Source organism: Bombus huntii, chromosome 2 (genome assembly GCF_024542735.1).
Source record: "Bombus huntii isolate Logan2020A chromosome 2, iyBomHunt1.1, whole genome shotgun sequence".
In the NCBI taxonomy this organism is placed as follows: Eukaryota; Metazoa; Arthropoda; class Insecta; order Hymenoptera; family Apidae; genus Bombus; species Bombus huntii.
Genome location: NC_066239.1, coordinates 6833314 through 6854159, shown reverse-complemented (window position 1 = coordinate 6854159; position 20846 = coordinate 6833314).

Here is a 20846-nt window from a genome sequence, read left to right as displayed (position 1 = left end):
TGGTATTACGTTATATGGTATTACGTTATAACGTATTACGTTATATGGTATAACGTTATAACGTATTACGTTATATGATATTACGTTATAACGTATTACGTTATATGGTATAACGTTATAACGTATTACCTTATATGGTGTAACGTCATATGGTATAACGTTATAACGTATTACGTTATAAGGTATCACGTTATAACGTATTACGTTATATGGCATAACGTTATAACGTATTACGTTATATGGTATAACGTCATATGGTATAACGTTATAACGTATTACGTTATATGGTATTACGTCATAACGTATTACGTTATATGGTATATCGTTATAACGTATTACGTTATATGGTATAACGTCATATGGTATAACGTTATAACGTATTACGTTATATGGTATTACGTCATAACGTATTACGTTATATGGTTTATCGTTATAACGTATTACGTTATATGCTATAACGTCGTATAGTATAACGTTATAACGTATTACGTTATATGGTATTACGTTATATGGTATCACGTTATAACGTATTACGTTATATGGCATAACGTTATAACGTATTACGTTATATGGTATTACGTCATAACGTATTACGTTATATGGTATATCGTTATAACGTATTACGTTATATGGTATAACGTTATAACGTTATAACGTATTACTTTATATGGTATTACGTTATATGGTATTACGTTATAACGTATTACGTTATATGGTATAACGTCATATGGTATAACGTTATAACGTATTACGTTATATGGTATTAGGTTATAACGAATTACGTTATATGGTATAACGTTATAACGTATTACCTTATATGGTATAACGTCATATGGTATAACGTTATAACGTATTACGTTATATGGTATTACGTTATATGGTATCACGTTATAACGTATTACGTTATATGGCATAACGTTATAACGTATTACGTTATATGGTATTACGTCATAACGTATTACGTTATATGGTATATCGTTATAACGTATTACGTTATATGGTATAACGTTATAACGTTATAACGTATTACTTTATATGGTATTACGTTATATGGTATTACGTTATAACGTATTACGTTATATGGTATTACGTTATATGGTATTACGTTATATGGTATTACGTTATAACGTATTACGTTATATGGTATAACGTTATAACGTATTACGTTACATGGTATAACGTTATAACGTTATAACGTATGACGTTATATGGCATAACGTTATAACGTATTACGTTATATGGTATAACGTCATATGGTATAACGTTATAACGTATTACGTTATATGGTATTACGTCATAACGTATTACGTTATATGGTATATCGTTATAACGTATTACGTTATATGCTATAACGTCGTATAGTATAACGTTATAACGTATTACGTTATATGGTATTACGTTATATGGTATTACGTTATATGGTATTACGTTATAACGTATTACGTTATATGGTATAACGTTATAACGTATTACCTTATATGGTATAACGTCATATGGTATAACGTTATAACGTATTACGTTATATGGTATAACGTCATATGGTATAACGTTATAACGTATTACGTTATATGGTATTACGTTATAACTTATTACGTTATATGGTTTAACGTCATAACGTATTACGTTATATGGTATAACTTTATAACGTATTACGTTATATGGTATTACGTCATAACGTATTACGTTATATGGTATATCGTTATAACGTATTACGTTATATGCTGTAACGTCATATAGTATAACGTTATAACGTATTACGTTATATGGTATTACGTTATAACGTATTACGTTATATGGTATAACGTTATAACGTATTACGTTATATGGTATAACGTTATAGTGTATGACCTTATATGGTATAACGTCATATGGTATAACGTTATAAAGCATTACGTTATATGGTATCACGTTATAACGTATTACGTTATAAGGCGTAACGTTATAACGTATTACGTTATATGATATTACGTCATAACGTATTGCGCTATATGGTATAACGTAATAACGTATTACGTTATATGCTATAACGTCATATGGAATAACGTTATAACGTATTACGTTATATGGTATTACGTCATAACGTATTACGTTATATGGTATATCGTTATAACGTATTACGTTATATGCTATAACGTCGTATAGTATAACGTTATAACGTATTACGTTATATGGTATTACGTTATATGGTATTACGTTATAACGTATTACGTTATATGGTACAACGTTATAACGTATTACCTTATATGGTATAACGTCATATGGTATAACGTTATAACGTATTACGTTATAGGATATTACGTTATAACGTATTACGTTATATGGTATAACGTTATAACGTATTACGTTATATGGTATTACGTTATATGGTATTACGTTATAACGTATTACGTTATATGGTATAACGTCGTATGGTATAACGTGGTAACGCATTACGTTATATGGTGTAACGTCGTATGGCATAACGTTATAACGTATTACGTTATATGGTATTACGTTATAACGTATTACGTTATATGGTATAACGTTATAACGTATTACGTTATATGGTATAACGTCATATGGTATAACGTTATAACGTATTACGTTATATGGTATTACGTTATATGGTATTACGTTATAACGTATTACGTTGTATGGTATAACGTTATAACGTATTACCTTATATGGTATAATGTTATATTGTATAACGTTATAACGTATTACGTTATAGGGTATTACGTTATAACGTATTACGTTATAGGGTATTGCGTTATAACGTATTACGTTATATGGTATAACGTTATAACGTTATAACGTATTAGGTTACATGGTATTACGTTATAACTTATTACGTTATATGGTATAACGTTATAACGTATTACGTTATATGGTATAACGTCATATGGTATAACGTTATAACGTATTACGTTATATGGTATTAGGTTATAACGAATGACGTTATATGGTATAACGTTATAACGTATTACCTTATATGGTATAACATCATATGGTATATCGTTATAACGTGTTACGTTATATGGTATAACGTCATATGGTATAACGTTATAACGTATTACGTTATATGGTATAACGTTATAACGTTATAACGTATGACGTTATATGGCATAACGTTATAACGTATTACGTTATATGGTATAACGTCATATGGTATAACGTTATAACGTATTACGTTATATGGTATTACGTCATAACGTATTACGTTATATGGTATATCGTTATAACGTATTACGTTATATGCTATAACGTCGTATAGCATAACGTTATAACGTATTACGTTATATGGTATTACGTTATATGGTATTACGTTATATGGTATTACGTTATAACGTATTACGTTATATGGTATAACGTTATAACGTATTACCTTATATGGTATAACGTCATATGGTATAACGTTATAACGTATTACGTTATAGGGTATAACGTCATGTGGTATAACGTTATAACGTATTACGTTATATGGTATTACGTCATAACGTATTACGTTATAACTTATAACGTAGTAACGTATTACGTTATATGCTTTAACGTCATATGGTATAACGTAATAACGTATTACGATATATGGTATAACGTCATATGGTATAACGTCATATGGTATAACGTTATAACGTATTACGTTATATGGTATCACGTTATAACGTATTACGTTATATGGCATAACGTTATAACGTATTACGTTATATGGTATAACGTCATATGGTATAACGTTATAACGTATTACGTTATATGGTATTACGTCATAGCGTATTACGTTATATGGAATATCGTTATAACGTATTACGTTATATGGTATAACGTTATAACGTTATAACATATTACGTTATATGGTATTACGTTATATGGTATTACGTTATATGGTATTAGGTTATAACGAATTACGTTATATGGTATAACGTTATAACGTATTACCTTATATGGTATAACATCATATGTTATATCGTTATAACGTCTTACGTTATATGTTATAACGTCATATGGTATAACGTCATATGGTATAACGTTATAACGTATTACGTTATATGGTATCACGTTATAACGTATTACGTTATATGGCATAACGTTATAACGTATTACGTTATATGGTATAACGTCATATGGTATAACGTTATAACGTATTACGTTATATGGTATTACGTCATAACGTATTACGTTCTATGGTATAACGTTATAACGTTATAACGTATTACGTTCTATGGTATAACGTTATAACGTTATAACGTATTACGTTATATGGTATTACGTCAACACGTATTACGTTATGTGGTATGACGTTATAACGTGTTACGTTATATGGTATAACGTCATATGGTATAACGTTATAACGTATTACGTTATATGGTATTACGTCATAACGTATTACGTTATATGGTATATCGTTATAACGTATTACGTTATAAGCTATAACGTCGTGTAGTATAACGTTATAACGTATTACGTTATATGGTATTACGTTATATGGTATTACGTTATAACGTATTACGTTATATGGTATAACGTTATAACGTATTACCTTATATGGTATAACGTCATATGGTATAACGTTATAACGTATTACGTTATAGGATATTACGTTATAACGTATTACGTTATATGGTATAACGTTATAACGTATTACGTTATATGGTATTACGTCATAACGTATTACATTATATGGTATATCGTTATAACGTATTACGTTATATGCTATAACGTCGTATAGTATAACGTTATAACGTATTTCGTTATATGGTTTTACGTTATATGGTATTACGTTATATGGTATTACGTTATAACGTATTACGTTATATGGTATAACGTTATAACGTATTACCTTATATGGTATAACGTCATATGGTATAACGTTATAACGTATTACGTTATAGGATATTACGTTATAACGTATTACGTTATATGGTATAACGTTATAACGTATTACGTTATATGGTATTACGTCATAACGTATTACATTATATGGTATATCGTTATAACGTATTACGTTATATGCTATAACGTCGTATAGTATAACGTTATAACGTATTTCGTTATATGGTATTACGTTATATGGTATTACGTTATAACGTATTACGTTATATGGTATAACGTTCTAACGTATTATGTTATATGGTATAACATTATAACGTATTACGTTTTATGGTATAACATTATAACGTATTACGTTATATGCTATAACGTCATATGGTATAACGTCATAACGTATTACGGTATATGGTATAACGTAATATGGTATAACGTCATAATGTATTACGTTATATGGTGTAACGTCATTTGGTATTACGTTATAAGGTATTACGTTATATGGTATATCGTTATAACGAATTGCGTTATATGGTATATCGTTATATCGTATTACGTTATATTTTATAACGTTATATGGTATTATGTTATATGGTATAACGTTAGAACGTATTACCTTATATGGTATAACATTATAACGTATTACGTTATATGGTATAACGTCATATGGTATTACATTGTAACGTATTACGTTATATGGTGTAACGTTATAACGTATTACCTTATATGGTATAATGTCATATGGAATAACGATATAACGTATTACGTCACATGGTATAACGTCATATGGTATAACGTGGTAACGCATTACGTTATATGGTGCAACGTCGTATGGCATAACGTTATAACGTATTACGTTATATGGTATTACGTTATAACGTATTACGTTATATGGTATAACGATATAACGTATTACGTTATATGATATTACGTTATAACGTATTACGTTATATGGTATAACGTTATATCGTATTACCTTATATGGTATAACGTCATATGGTATAACGTTATAGCGTATTACGTTATATGGTATAACATTATAACGTATTACGTTATATGGTATCACGTCAAAACGAATTACGTTATTTGGTATAACGTTATAACGTATAACGTTATAACGTATTACGTTATATGGTATAACGTTGTAACGTATTACGTTATATGGTATAACGTCATATGTTATAACGTTATGATGTATTACGTCATATTGTACAACGTTATAACGTAATACGTTATATGGTATAACGTAATATGGTATTACGTTATAACGTATTACGTTATATGGTATAACGATATAACGTATTACGTCATATGGTATAGCGATATAACGTATTACGTTATATGGTATAACGTCATATGCTATAACGTTATAGTGTATTACGTCATATTGTACAACGTTATAACGTAATACGTTATATGGTATAACGTTATAACGTATTGCATTATGTGGTATTACGTTATAACGTATTACGTTATATGGTACAACGTTATAACGTATTACGTTATATGGTATAATGTCATGTGGTATAACGTTATAACGTATTACGTTATATGGTATTACGTCATATCGTATTACGTTATATCTAATAACGTAGTAACGTATTACGTTATATGCTATAACGTCATATGGTATAACGTTAAAACGTATCACGTTATATGGTATAACGTCATATGTTACAACGTTATAATGTATTACGTCATATTGTATAACGTTATAACGTAATGCGTTATATGGTATAACGTCATATGGTATAACGATATAACGTATTACGTCATATGGTATAACGATATAACGTATTACGTTATATGGTATAACGTCATATGCTATAACGTTATAATGTATTACGTCATATTGTACAACGTTATAACGTAATACGTTATATGGTATAACGTTATATCGTATTACCTTATATGGTATAACGTCATATGGTATAACGTTATAGCGTATTACGTTATATGGTATAACATTATAACGTATTACGTTATATGGTATCACGTCAAAACGAATTACGTTATTTGGTATAACGTTATAACGTATAACGTTATAACGTATTACGTTATATGGTATAACGTTGTAACGTATTACGTTATATGGCATAACGTTATAACGTATTACGTTATATGGTATAACGTCATATGGTATAACGTTATAACGTATTACGTTATATGGTATTACGTTATATGGTATTACGTTATAACGTATTACGTTATATGGTATAACGTTATAACGTATTACGTTATATGATATTACGTTATAACGTATTACGTTATATGGTATAACGTTATAACGTATTACCTTATATGGTGTAACGTCATATGGTATAACGTTATAACGTATTACGTTATAAGGTATCACGTTATAACGTATTACGTTATATGGCATAACGTTATAACGTATTACGTTATATGGTATAACGTCATATGGTATAACGTTATAACGTATTACGTTATATGGTATTACGTCATAACGTATTACGTTATATGGTATATCGTTATAACGTATTACGTTATATGGTATAACGTCATATGGTATAACGTTATAACGTATTACGTTATATGGTATTACGTCATAACGTATTACGTTATATGGTTTATCGTTATAACGTATTACGTTATATGCTATAACGTCGTATAGTATAACGTTATAACGTATTACGTTATATGGTATTACGTTATATGGTATCACGTTATAACGTATTACGTTATATGGCATAACGTTATAACGTATTACGTTATATGGTATTACGTCATAACGTATTACGTTATATGGTATATCGTTATAACGTATTACGTTATATGGTATAACGTTATAACGTTATAACGTATTACTTTATATGGTATTACGTTATATGGTATTACGTTATAACGTATTACGTTATATGGTATAACGTCATATGGTATAACGTTATAACGTATTACGTTATATGGTATTAGGTTATAACGAATTACGTTATATGGTATAACGTTATAACGTATTACCTTATATGGTATAACGTCATATGGTATAACGTTATAACGTATTACGTTATATGGTATTACGTTATATGGTATCACGTTATAACGTATTACGTTATATGGCATAACGTTATAACGTATTACGTTATATGGTATTACGTCATAACGTATTACGTTATATGGTATATCGTTATAACGTATTACGTTATATGGTATAACGTTATAACGTTATAACGTATTACTTTATATGGTATTACGTTATATGGTATTACGTTATAACGTATTACGTTATATGGTATTACGTTATATGGTATTACGTTATATGGTATTACGTTATAACGTATTACGTTATATGGTATAACGTTATAACGTATTACGTTACATGGTATAACGTTATAACGTTATAACGTATGACGTTATATGGCATAACGTTATAACGTATTACGTTATATGGTATAACGTCATATGGTATAACGTTATAACGTATTACGTTATATGGTATTACGTCATAACGTATTACGTTATATGGTATATCGTTATAACGTATTACGTTATATGCTATAACGTCGTATAGTATAACGTTATAACGTATTACGTTATATGGTATTACGTTATATGGTATTACGTTATATGGTATTACGTTATAACGTATTACGTTATATGGTATAACGTTATAACGTATTACCTTATATGGTATAACGTCATATGGTATAACGTTATAACGTATTACGTTATATGGTATAACGTCATATGGTATAACGTTATAACGTATTACGTTATATGGTATTACGTTATAACTTATTACGTTATATGGTTTAACGTCATAACGTATTACGTTATATGGTATAACTTTATAACGTATTACGTTATATGGTATTACGTCATAACGTATTACGTTATATGGTATATCGTTATAACGTATTACGTTATATGCTGTAACGTCATATAGTATAACGTTATAACGTATTACGTTATATGGTATTACGTTATAACGTATTACGTTATATGGTATAACGTTATAACGTATTACGTTATATGGTATAACGTTATAGTGTATGACCTTATATGGTATAACGTCATATGGTATAACGTTATAAAGCATTACGTTATATGGTATCACGTTATAACGTATTACGTTATAAGGCGTAACGTTATAACGTATTACGTTATATGATATTACGTCATAACGTATTGCGCTATATGGTATAACGTAATAACGTATTACGTTATATGCTATAACGTCATATGGAATAACGTTATAACGTATTACGTTATATGGTATTACGTCATAACGTATTACGTTATATGGTATATCGTTATAACGTATTACGTTATATGCTATAACGTCGTATAGTATAACGTTATAACGTATTACGTTATATGGTATTACGTTATATGGTATTACGTTATAACGTATTACGTTATATGGTACAACGTTATAACGTATTACCTTATATGGTATAACGTCATATGGTATAACGTTATAACGTATTACGTTATAGGATATTACGTTATAACGTATTACGTTATATGGTATAACGTTATAACGTATTACGTTATATGGTATTACGTTATATGGTATTACGTTATAACGTATTACGTTATATGGTATAACGTCGTATGGTATAACGTGGTAACGCATTACGTTATATGGTGTAACGTCGTATGGCATAACGTTATAACGTATTACGTTATATGGTATTACGTTATAACGTATTACGTTATATGGTATAACGTTATAACGTATTACGTTATATGGTATAACGTCATATGGTATAACGTTATAACGTATTACGTTATATGGTATTACGTTATATGGTATTACGTTATAACGTATTACGTTGTATGGTATAACGTTATAACGTATTACCTTATATGGTATAATGTTATATTGTATAACGTTATAACGTATTACGTTATAGGGTATTACGTTATAACGTATTACGTTATAGGGTATTGCGTTATAACGTATTACGTTATATGGTATAACGTTATAACGTTATAACGTATTAGGTTACATGGTATTACGTTATAACTTATTACGTTATATGGTATAACGTTATAACGTATTACGTTATATGGTATAACGTCATATGGTATAACGTTATAACGTATTACGTTATATGGTATTAGGTTATAACGAATGACGTTATATGGTATAACGTTATAACGTATTACCTTATATGGTATAACATCATATGGTATATCGTTATAACGTGTTACGTTATATGGTATAACGTCATATGGTATAACGTTATAACGTATTACGTTATATGGTATAACGTTATAACGTTATAACGTATGACGTTATATGGCATAACGTTATAACGTATTACGTTATATGGTATAACGTCATATGGTATAACGTTATAACGTATTACGTTATATGGTATTACGTCATAACGTATTACGTTATATGGTATATCGTTATAACGTATTACGTTATATGCTATAACGTCGTATAGCATAACGTTATAACGTATTACGTTATATGGTATTACGTTATATGGTATTACGTTATATGGTATTACGTTATAACGTATTACGTTATATGGTATAACGTTATAACGTATTACCTTATATGGTATAACGTCATATGGTATAACGTTATAACGTATTACGTTATAGGGTATAACGTCATGTGGTATAACGTTATAACGTATTACGTTATATGGTATTACGTCATAACGTATTACGTTATAACTTATAACGTAGTAACGTATTACGTTATATGCTTTAACGTCATATGGTATAACGTAATAACGTATTACGATATATGGTATAACGTCATATGGTATAACGTCATATGGTATAACGTTATAACGTATTACGTTATATGGTATCACGTTATAACGTATTACGTTATATGGCATAACGTTATAACGTATTACGTTATATGGTATAACGTCATATGGTATAACGTTATAACGTATTACGTTATATGGTATTACGTCATAGCGTATTACGTTATATGGAATATCGTTATAACGTATTACGTTATATGGTATAACGTTATAACGTTATAACATATTACGTTATATGGTATTACGTTATATGGTATTACGTTATATGGTATTAGGTTATAACGAATTACGTTATATGGTATAACGTTATAACGTATTACCTTATATGGTATAACATCATATGTTATATCGTTATAACGTCTTACGTTATATGTTATAACGTCATATGGTATAACGTCATATGGTATAACGTTATAACGTATTACGTTATATGGTATCACGTTATAACGTATTACGTTATATGGCATAACGTTATAACGTATTACGTTATATGGTATAACGTCATATGGTATAACGTTATAACGTATTACGTTATATGGTATTACGTCATAACGTATTACGTTCTATGGTATAACGTTATAACGTTATAACGTATTACGTTCTATGGTATAACGTTATAACGTTATAACGTATTACGTTATATGGTATTACGTCAACACGTATTACGTTATGTGGTATGACGTTATAACGTGTTACGTTATATGGTATAACGTCATATGGTATAACGTTATAACGTATTACGTTATATGGTATTACGTCATAACGTATTACGTTATATGGTATATCGTTATAACGTATTACGTTATAAGCTATAACGTCGTGTAGTATAACGTTATAACGTATTACGTTATATGGTATTACGTTATATGGTATTACGTTATAACGTATTACGTTATATGGTATAACGTTATAACGTATTACCTTATATGGTATAACGTCATATGGTATAACGTTATAACGTATTACGTTATAGGATATTACGTTATAACGTATTACGTTATATGGTATAACGTTATAACGTATTACGTTATATGGTATTACGTCATAACGTATTACATTATATGGTATATCGTTATAACGTATTACGTTATATGCTATAACGTCGTATAGTATAACGTTATAACGTATTTCGTTATATGGTTTTACGTTATATGGTATTACGTTATATGGTATTACGTTATAACGTATTACGTTATATGGTATAACGTTATAACGTATTACCTTATATGGTATAACGTCATATGGTATAACGTTATAACGTATTACGTTATAGGATATTACGTTATAACGTATTACGTTATATGGTATAACGTTATAACGTATTACGTTATATGGTATTACGTCATAACGTATTACATTATATGGTATATCGTTATAACGTATTACGTTATATGCTATAACGTCGTATAGTATAACGTTATAACGTATTTCGTTATATGGTATTACGTTATATGGTATTACGTTATAACGTATTACGTTATATGGTATAACGTTCTAACGTATTATGTTATATGGTATAACATTATAACGTATTACGTTTTATGGTATAACATTATAACGTATTACGTTATATGCTATAACGTCATATGGTATAACGTCATAACGTATTACGGTATATGGTATAACGTAATATGGTATAACGTCATAATGTATTACGTTATATGGTGTAACGTCATTTGGTATTACGTTATAAGGTATTACGTTATATGGTATATCGTTATAACGAATTGCGTTATATGGTATATCGTTATATCGTATTACGTTATATTTTATAACGTTATATGGTATTATGTTATATGGTATAACGTTAGAACGTATTACCTTATATGGTATAACATTATAACGTATTACGTTATATGGTATAACGTCATATGGTATTACATTGTAACGTATTACGTTATATGGTGTAACGTTATAACGTATTACCTTATATGGTATAATGTCATATGGAATAACGATATAACGTATTACGTCACATGGTATAACGTCATATGGTATAACGTGGTAACGCATTACGTTATATGGTGCAACGTCGTATGGCATAACGTTATAACGTATTACGTTATATGGTATTACGTTATAACGTATTACGTTATATGGTATAACGATATAACGTATTACGTTATATGATATTACGTTATAACGTATTACGTTATATGGTATAACGTTATATCGTATTACCTTATATGGTATAACGTCATATGGTATAACGTTATAGCGTATTACGTTATATGGTATAACATTATAACGTATTACGTTATATGGTATCACGTCAAAACGAATTACGTTATTTGGTATAACGTTATAACGTATAACGTTATAACGTATTACGTTATATGGTATAACGTTGTAACGTATTACGTTATATGGTATAACGTCATATGTTATAACGTTATGATGTATTACGTCATATTGTACAACGTTATAACGTAATACGTTATATGGTATAACGTAATATGGTATTACGTTATAACGTATTACGTTATATGGTATAACGATATAACGTATTACGTCATATGGTATAGCGATATAACGTATTACGTTATATGGTATAACGTCATATGCTATAACGTTATAGTGTATTACGTCATATTGTACAACGTTATAACGTAATACGTTATATGGTATAACGTTATAACGTATTGCATTATGTGGTATTACGTTATAACGTATTACGTTATATGGTACAACGTTATAACGTATTACGTTATATGGTATAATGTCATGTGGTATAACGTTATAACGTATTACGTTATATGGTATTACGTCATATCGTATTACGTTATATCTTATAACGTAGTAACGTATTACGTTATATGCTATAACGTCATATGGTATAACGTTATAACGTATCACGTTATATGGTATAACGTCATATGTTACAACGTTATAATGTATTACGTCATATTGTATAACGTTATAACGTAATGCGTTATATGGTATAACGTCATATGGTATAACGATATAACGTATTACGTCATATGGTATAACGATATAACGTATTACGTTATATGGTATAACGTCATATGCTATAACGTTATAATGTATTACGTCATATTGTACAACGTTATAACGTAATACGTTATATGGTATAACGTTATAACGTATTGCATTATGTGGTATTACGTTATAACGTATTACGTTATATGGTATAACGTTATAACGTATTACGTTATATGGTATAATGTCATGTGGTATAACGTTATAACGTATTACGTTATATGGTATTACGTCATAACGTATTACGTTATATCTTATAACGTAGTAACGTATTACGTTATATCTTATAACGTAGTAACGTATTACGTTATATGCTATAACGTCATATGGTATAACGTTATAACGTATCACGTTATATGGTATAACGTCATATGTTACAACGTTATAATGTATTACGTCATATTGTATAACGTTATAACGTAATGCGTTATATGGTATAACGTCATATGGTATAACGTTATAACGTAATACGTTATATGGTATTACGTCATAACGTAATACGTTATATGGTATAACGTTATAACGTATTACGTTATATGGTATTACGTTATAACTTATTACGTTAGATGGTATAACGTTATAACGTATTACGTTATATGGTATAACGTTATAACGTATTACGTTATATGGTATAACGTCATATGGTATAACGTTATAACGTATTACGTTATATGGTATTACGTCATAACGTATTACGTTATATGGTATATCGTTATAACGTATTACGTTATATGGTATAACGTCATATGGTATAACGTTATAACGTATTACGTTATATGGTATTACGTCATAACGTATTACGTTATATCTTATAACGTAGTAACGTATTACGTTATATGCTATAACGTCATATGGTATAACGTTATAACGTATCACGTTATATGGTATAACGTCATATGTTACAACGTTATAATGTATTACGTCATATTGTATAACGTTATAACGTATTACCTTATATGGTGTAACGTCATATGGTATAACGTTATAACGTATTACGTTATAAGGTATCACGTTATAACGTATTACGTTATATGGCATAACGTTATAACGTATTACGTTATATGGTATAACGTCATATGGTATAACGTTATAACGTATTACGTTATATGGTATTACGTCGTAACGTATTACGTTATATGGTATATCGTTATAACGTATTACGTTATATGGTATAACGTCATATGGTATAACGTTATAACGTATTACGTTATATGGTATTACGTCATAACGTATTACGTTATATGGTTTATCGTTATAACGTATTACGTTATATGCTATAACGTCGTATAGTATAACGTTATAACGTATTACGTTATATGGTATTACGTTATATGGTATCACGTTATAACGTATTACGTTATATGGCATAACGTTATAACGTATTACGTTATATGGTATTACGTCATAACGTATTACGTTATATGGTATATCGTTATAACGTATTACGTTATATGGTATAACGTTATAACGTTATAACGTATTACGTTATATGGTATTAGGTTATAACGAATTACGTTATATGGTATAACGTTATAACGTATTACCTTATATGGTATAACGTCATATGGTATAACGTTATAACGTATTACGTTATATGGGATTACGTCATAACGTATTACGTTATATGGTATATCGTTATAACGTATTACGTTATATGCTATAACGTCGTATAGTATAACGTTATAACGTATTACGTTATATGGTATTACGTTATATGGTATTACGTTATATGGTATTACGTTATAACGTATTACGTTATATGGTATAACGTTATAACGTATTACGTTATATGGTATAACGTTATAACGTTATAACGTATGACGTTATATGGCATAACGTTATAACGTATTACGTTATATGGTATAACGTCATATGGTATAACGTTATAACGTATTACGTTATATGGTATTACGTCATAACGTATTACGTTATATGGTATATCGTTATAACGTATTACGTTATATGCTATAACGTCGTATAGTATAACGTTATAACGTATTACGTTATATGGTATTACGTTATATGGTATTACGTTATATGGTATTACGTTATAACGTATTACGTTATATGGTATAACGTTATAACGTATTACGTTATAACGTATTACGTTATATGGTATAACGTTATAACGTATTACCTTATATGGTATAACGTCATATGGTATAACGTTATAACGTATTACGTTATATGGTATTACGTCATATCGTATTACGTTATATCTTATAACGTAGTAACGTATTACGTTATATGCTATAACGTCATATGGTATAACGTTATAACGTATCACGTTATATGGTATAACGTCATATGTTACAACGTTATAATGTATTACGTCATATTGTATAACGTTATAACGTAATGCGTTATATGGTATAACGTCATATGGTATAACGATATAACGTATTACGTCATATGGTATAACGATATAACGTATTACGTTATATGGTATAACGTCATATGCTATAACGTTATAATGTATTACGTCATATTGTACAACGTTATAACGTAATACGTTATATGGTATAACGTTATAACGTATTGCATTATGTGGTATTACGTTATAACGTATTACGTTATATGGTATAACGTTATAACGTATTACGTTATATGGTATAATGTCATGTGGTATAACGTTATAACGTATTACGTTATATGGTATTACGTCATAACGTATTACGTTATATCTTATAACGTAGTAACGTATTACGTTATATCTTATAACGTAGTAACGTATTACGTTATATGCTATAACGTCATATGGTATAACGTTATAACGTATCACGTTATATGGTATAACGTCATATGTTACAACGTTATAATGTATTACGTCATATTGTATAACGTTATAACGTAATGCGTTATATGGTATAACGTCATATGGTATAACGTTATAACGTAATACGTTATATGGTATTACGTCATAACGTAATACGTTATATGGTATAACGTTATAACGTATTACGTTATATGGTATTACGTTATAACTTATTACGTTAGATGGTATAACGTTATAACGTATTACGTTATATGGTATAACGTTATAACGTATTACGTTATATGGTATAACGTCATATGGTATAACGTTATAACGTATTACGTTATATGGTATTACGTCATAACGTATTACGTTATATGGTATATCGTTATAACGTATTACGTTATATGGTATAACGTCATATGGTATAACGTTATAACGTATTACGTTATATGGTATTACGTCATAACGTATTACGTTATATCTTATAACGTAGTAACGTATTACGTTATATGCTATAACGTCATATGGTATAACGTTATAACGTATCACGTTATATGGTATAACGTCATATGTTACAACGTTATAATGTATTACGTCATATTGTATAACGTTATAACGTATTACCTTATATGGTGTAACGTCATATGGTATAACGTTATAACGTATTACGTTATAAGGTATCACGTTATAACGTATTACGTTATATGGCATAACGTTATAACGTATTACGTTATATGGTATAACGTCATATGGTATAACGTTATAACGTATTACGTTATATGGTATTACGTCGTAACGTATTACGTTATATGGTATATCGTTATAACGTATTACGTTATATGGTATAACGTCATATGGTATAACGTTATAACGTATTACGTTATATGGTATTACGTCATAACGTATTACGTTATATGGTTTATCGTTATAACGTATTACGTTATATGCTATAACGTCGTATAGTATAACGTTATAACGTATTACGTTATATGGTATTACGTTATATGGTATCACGTTATAACGTATTACGTTATATGGCATAACGTTATAACGTATTACGTTATATGGTATTACGTCATAACGTATTACGTTATATGGTATATCGTTATAACGTATTACGTTATATGGTATAACGTTATAACGTTATAACGTATTACGTTATATGGTATTAGGTTATAACGAATTACGTTATATGGTATAACGTTATAACGTATTACCTTATATGGTATAACGTCATATGGTATAACGTTATAACGTATTACGTTATATGGGATTACGTCATAACGTATTACGTTATATGGTATATCGTTATAACGTATTACGTTATATGCTATAACGTCGTATAGTATAACGTTATAACGTATTACGTTATATGGTATTACGTTATATGGTATTACGTTATATGGTATTACGTTATAACGTATTACGTTATATGGTATAACGTTATAACGTATTACGTTATATGGTATAACGTTATAACGTTATAACGTATGACGTTATATGGCATAACGTTATAACGTATTACGTTATATGGTATAACGTCATATGGTATAACGTTATAACGTATTACGTTATATGGTATTACGTCATAACGTATTACGTTATATGGTATATCGTTATAACGTATTACGTTATATGCTATAACGTCGTATAGTATAACGTTATAACGTATTACGTTATATGGTATTACGTTATATGGTATTACGTTATATGGTATTACGTTATAACGTATTACGTTATATGGTATAACGTTATAACGTATTACGTTATAACGTATTACGTTATATGGTATAACGTTATAACGTATTACCTTATATGGTATAACGTCATATGGTATAACGTTATAACGTATTACGTTATATGGTATTACGTCAAAACGTATTACGTTATATGGTATATCGTTATAACGTATTACGTTATATGCTGTAACGTCATATAGTATAACGTTATAACGTATTACGTTATATGGTATTACGTTATAACGTATTACGTTATATGGTATAACGTTATAACGTATTTCGTTATATGGTATAACGTTATATGGTATAACGTTATAGTGTATGACCTTATATGGTATAACGTCATATGGTATAACGTTATAAAGCATTACGTTATATGGTATCACGTTATAACGTATTACGTTATAAGGCATAACGTTATAACGTATTACGTTATATGATATTACGTCATAACGTATTGCGCTATATGGTATAACGTAATAACGCATTACGTTATATGCTATAACGTCATATGGAATAACGTTATAACGTATTACGTTATATGGTATTACGTCATAACGTATTACGTTATATGGTATATCGTTATAACGTATTACGTTATATGCTATAACGTCGTATAGTATAACGTTATAACGTATTACGTTATATGGTATTACGTTATATGGTATTACGTTATAACGTATTACGTTATATGGTATAACGTTATAACGTATTACCTTACATGGTATAACGTCATACGGTATAACGTTATAACTTATTACGTTATAGGATATTACGTTATAACGTATTACGTTATATGGTATAACGTTATAACGTATTACGTTATATGGTATTACGTTATATGGTATTACGTTATAACGTATTACGTTATATGGTATAACGTCGTATGGTATAACGTGGTAACGCATTACGTTATATGGTGTAACGTCGTATGGCATAACGTTATAACGTATTACGTTATATGGTATTACGTTATAACGTATTACGTTATATGGTATAACGTTATAACGTATTACGTTATATGGTATAACGTCATATGGTATAACGTTATAACGTATTACGTTATATGGTATTACGTTATAACGTATTACGTTGTATGGTATAACGTTATAACGTATTACCTTATATGGTATAATGTCATATTGTATAACGTTATAACGTATTACGTTATAGGGTATTACGTTATAACGTATTACGTTATAGGGTATTGCGTTATAACGTATTACGTTATATGGTATAACATTATAACGTTATAACGTATTAGGTTACATGGTATTACGTTATAACTTATTACGTTATATGGTATAACGTTATAACGTATTACGTTATATGGTATAACGTCATATGGTATAACGTTATAACGTATTACGTTATATGGTATTAGGTTATAACGAATGACGTTATATGGTATAACGTTATAACGTATTACCTTATATGGTATAACATCATATGGTATATCGTTATAACGTGTTACGTTATATGGTATAACGTCATATGGTATAACGTTATAACGTATTACGTTATATGGTATCACGTTATAACGTATTACGTTATATGGCATAACGTTATAACGTATTACGTTATATGGTATAACGTCATATGGTATAACGTTATAACGTATTACGTTATATGGTATTACGTTATATGGTATTACGTTATAACGTATTACGTTATATGGTATAACGTTATAACGTATTACCTTATATGGTATAACATCATATGGTATATCGTTATAACGTGTTACGTTATATGGTATAACGTCATATGGTATAACGTTATAACGTATTACGTTATATGGTATCACGTTATAACGTATTACGTTATATGGCATAACGTTATAACGTATTACGTTATATGGTATAACGTCATATGGTATAACGTTATAACGTATTACGTTATATGGTATTACGTTATATGGTATTACGTTATAACGTATTACGTTATATGGTATAACGTTATAACGTATTACCTTATATGGTATAACGTCATATGGTATAACGTTATAACGTATTACGTTATATGGTATTACGTTATAACGTATTACCATATAACGTATAACGTTATAACGTGTTACGTTATATGGTATAACGTCAAATGGTATAACGTTATAACGTATTACGTTATACGGTATTACGTCAACACGTATTACGTTATATGGTATTACGTTATAACGTATTACGTTATATGGTATAACGTTATAACGTATTACGTTATATGGTATTACGTTATATGGTATTACGTTATATGGTATTACGTTATATGGTATTACGTTATAACGTATTACGTTATATGGTATAACGTTATAACGTATTACGTTATATGGTATAACGTTATAACGTTATAACGTATGACGTTATATGGCATAACGTTATAACGTATTACGTTATATGGTATAACGTCATATGGTATAACGTTATAACGTATTACGTTATATGGTATTACGTCATTACGTATTACGTTATATGGTATATCGTTATAACGTATTACGTTATATGCTATAACGTCGTATAGTATAACGTTATAACGTATTACGTTATATGGTATTACGTTATATGGTATTACGTTATATGGTATTACGTTATAACGTATTACGTTATATGGTATAACGTTATAACGTATTACCTTATATGGTATAACGTCATATGGTATAACGTTATAACGTATTACGTTATAGGGTATAACGTCATGTGGTATAACGTTATAACGTATTACGTTATATGGTATTACGTCATAACGTATTACGTTATAACTTATAACGTAGTAACGTATTACGTTATATGCTTTAACGTCATA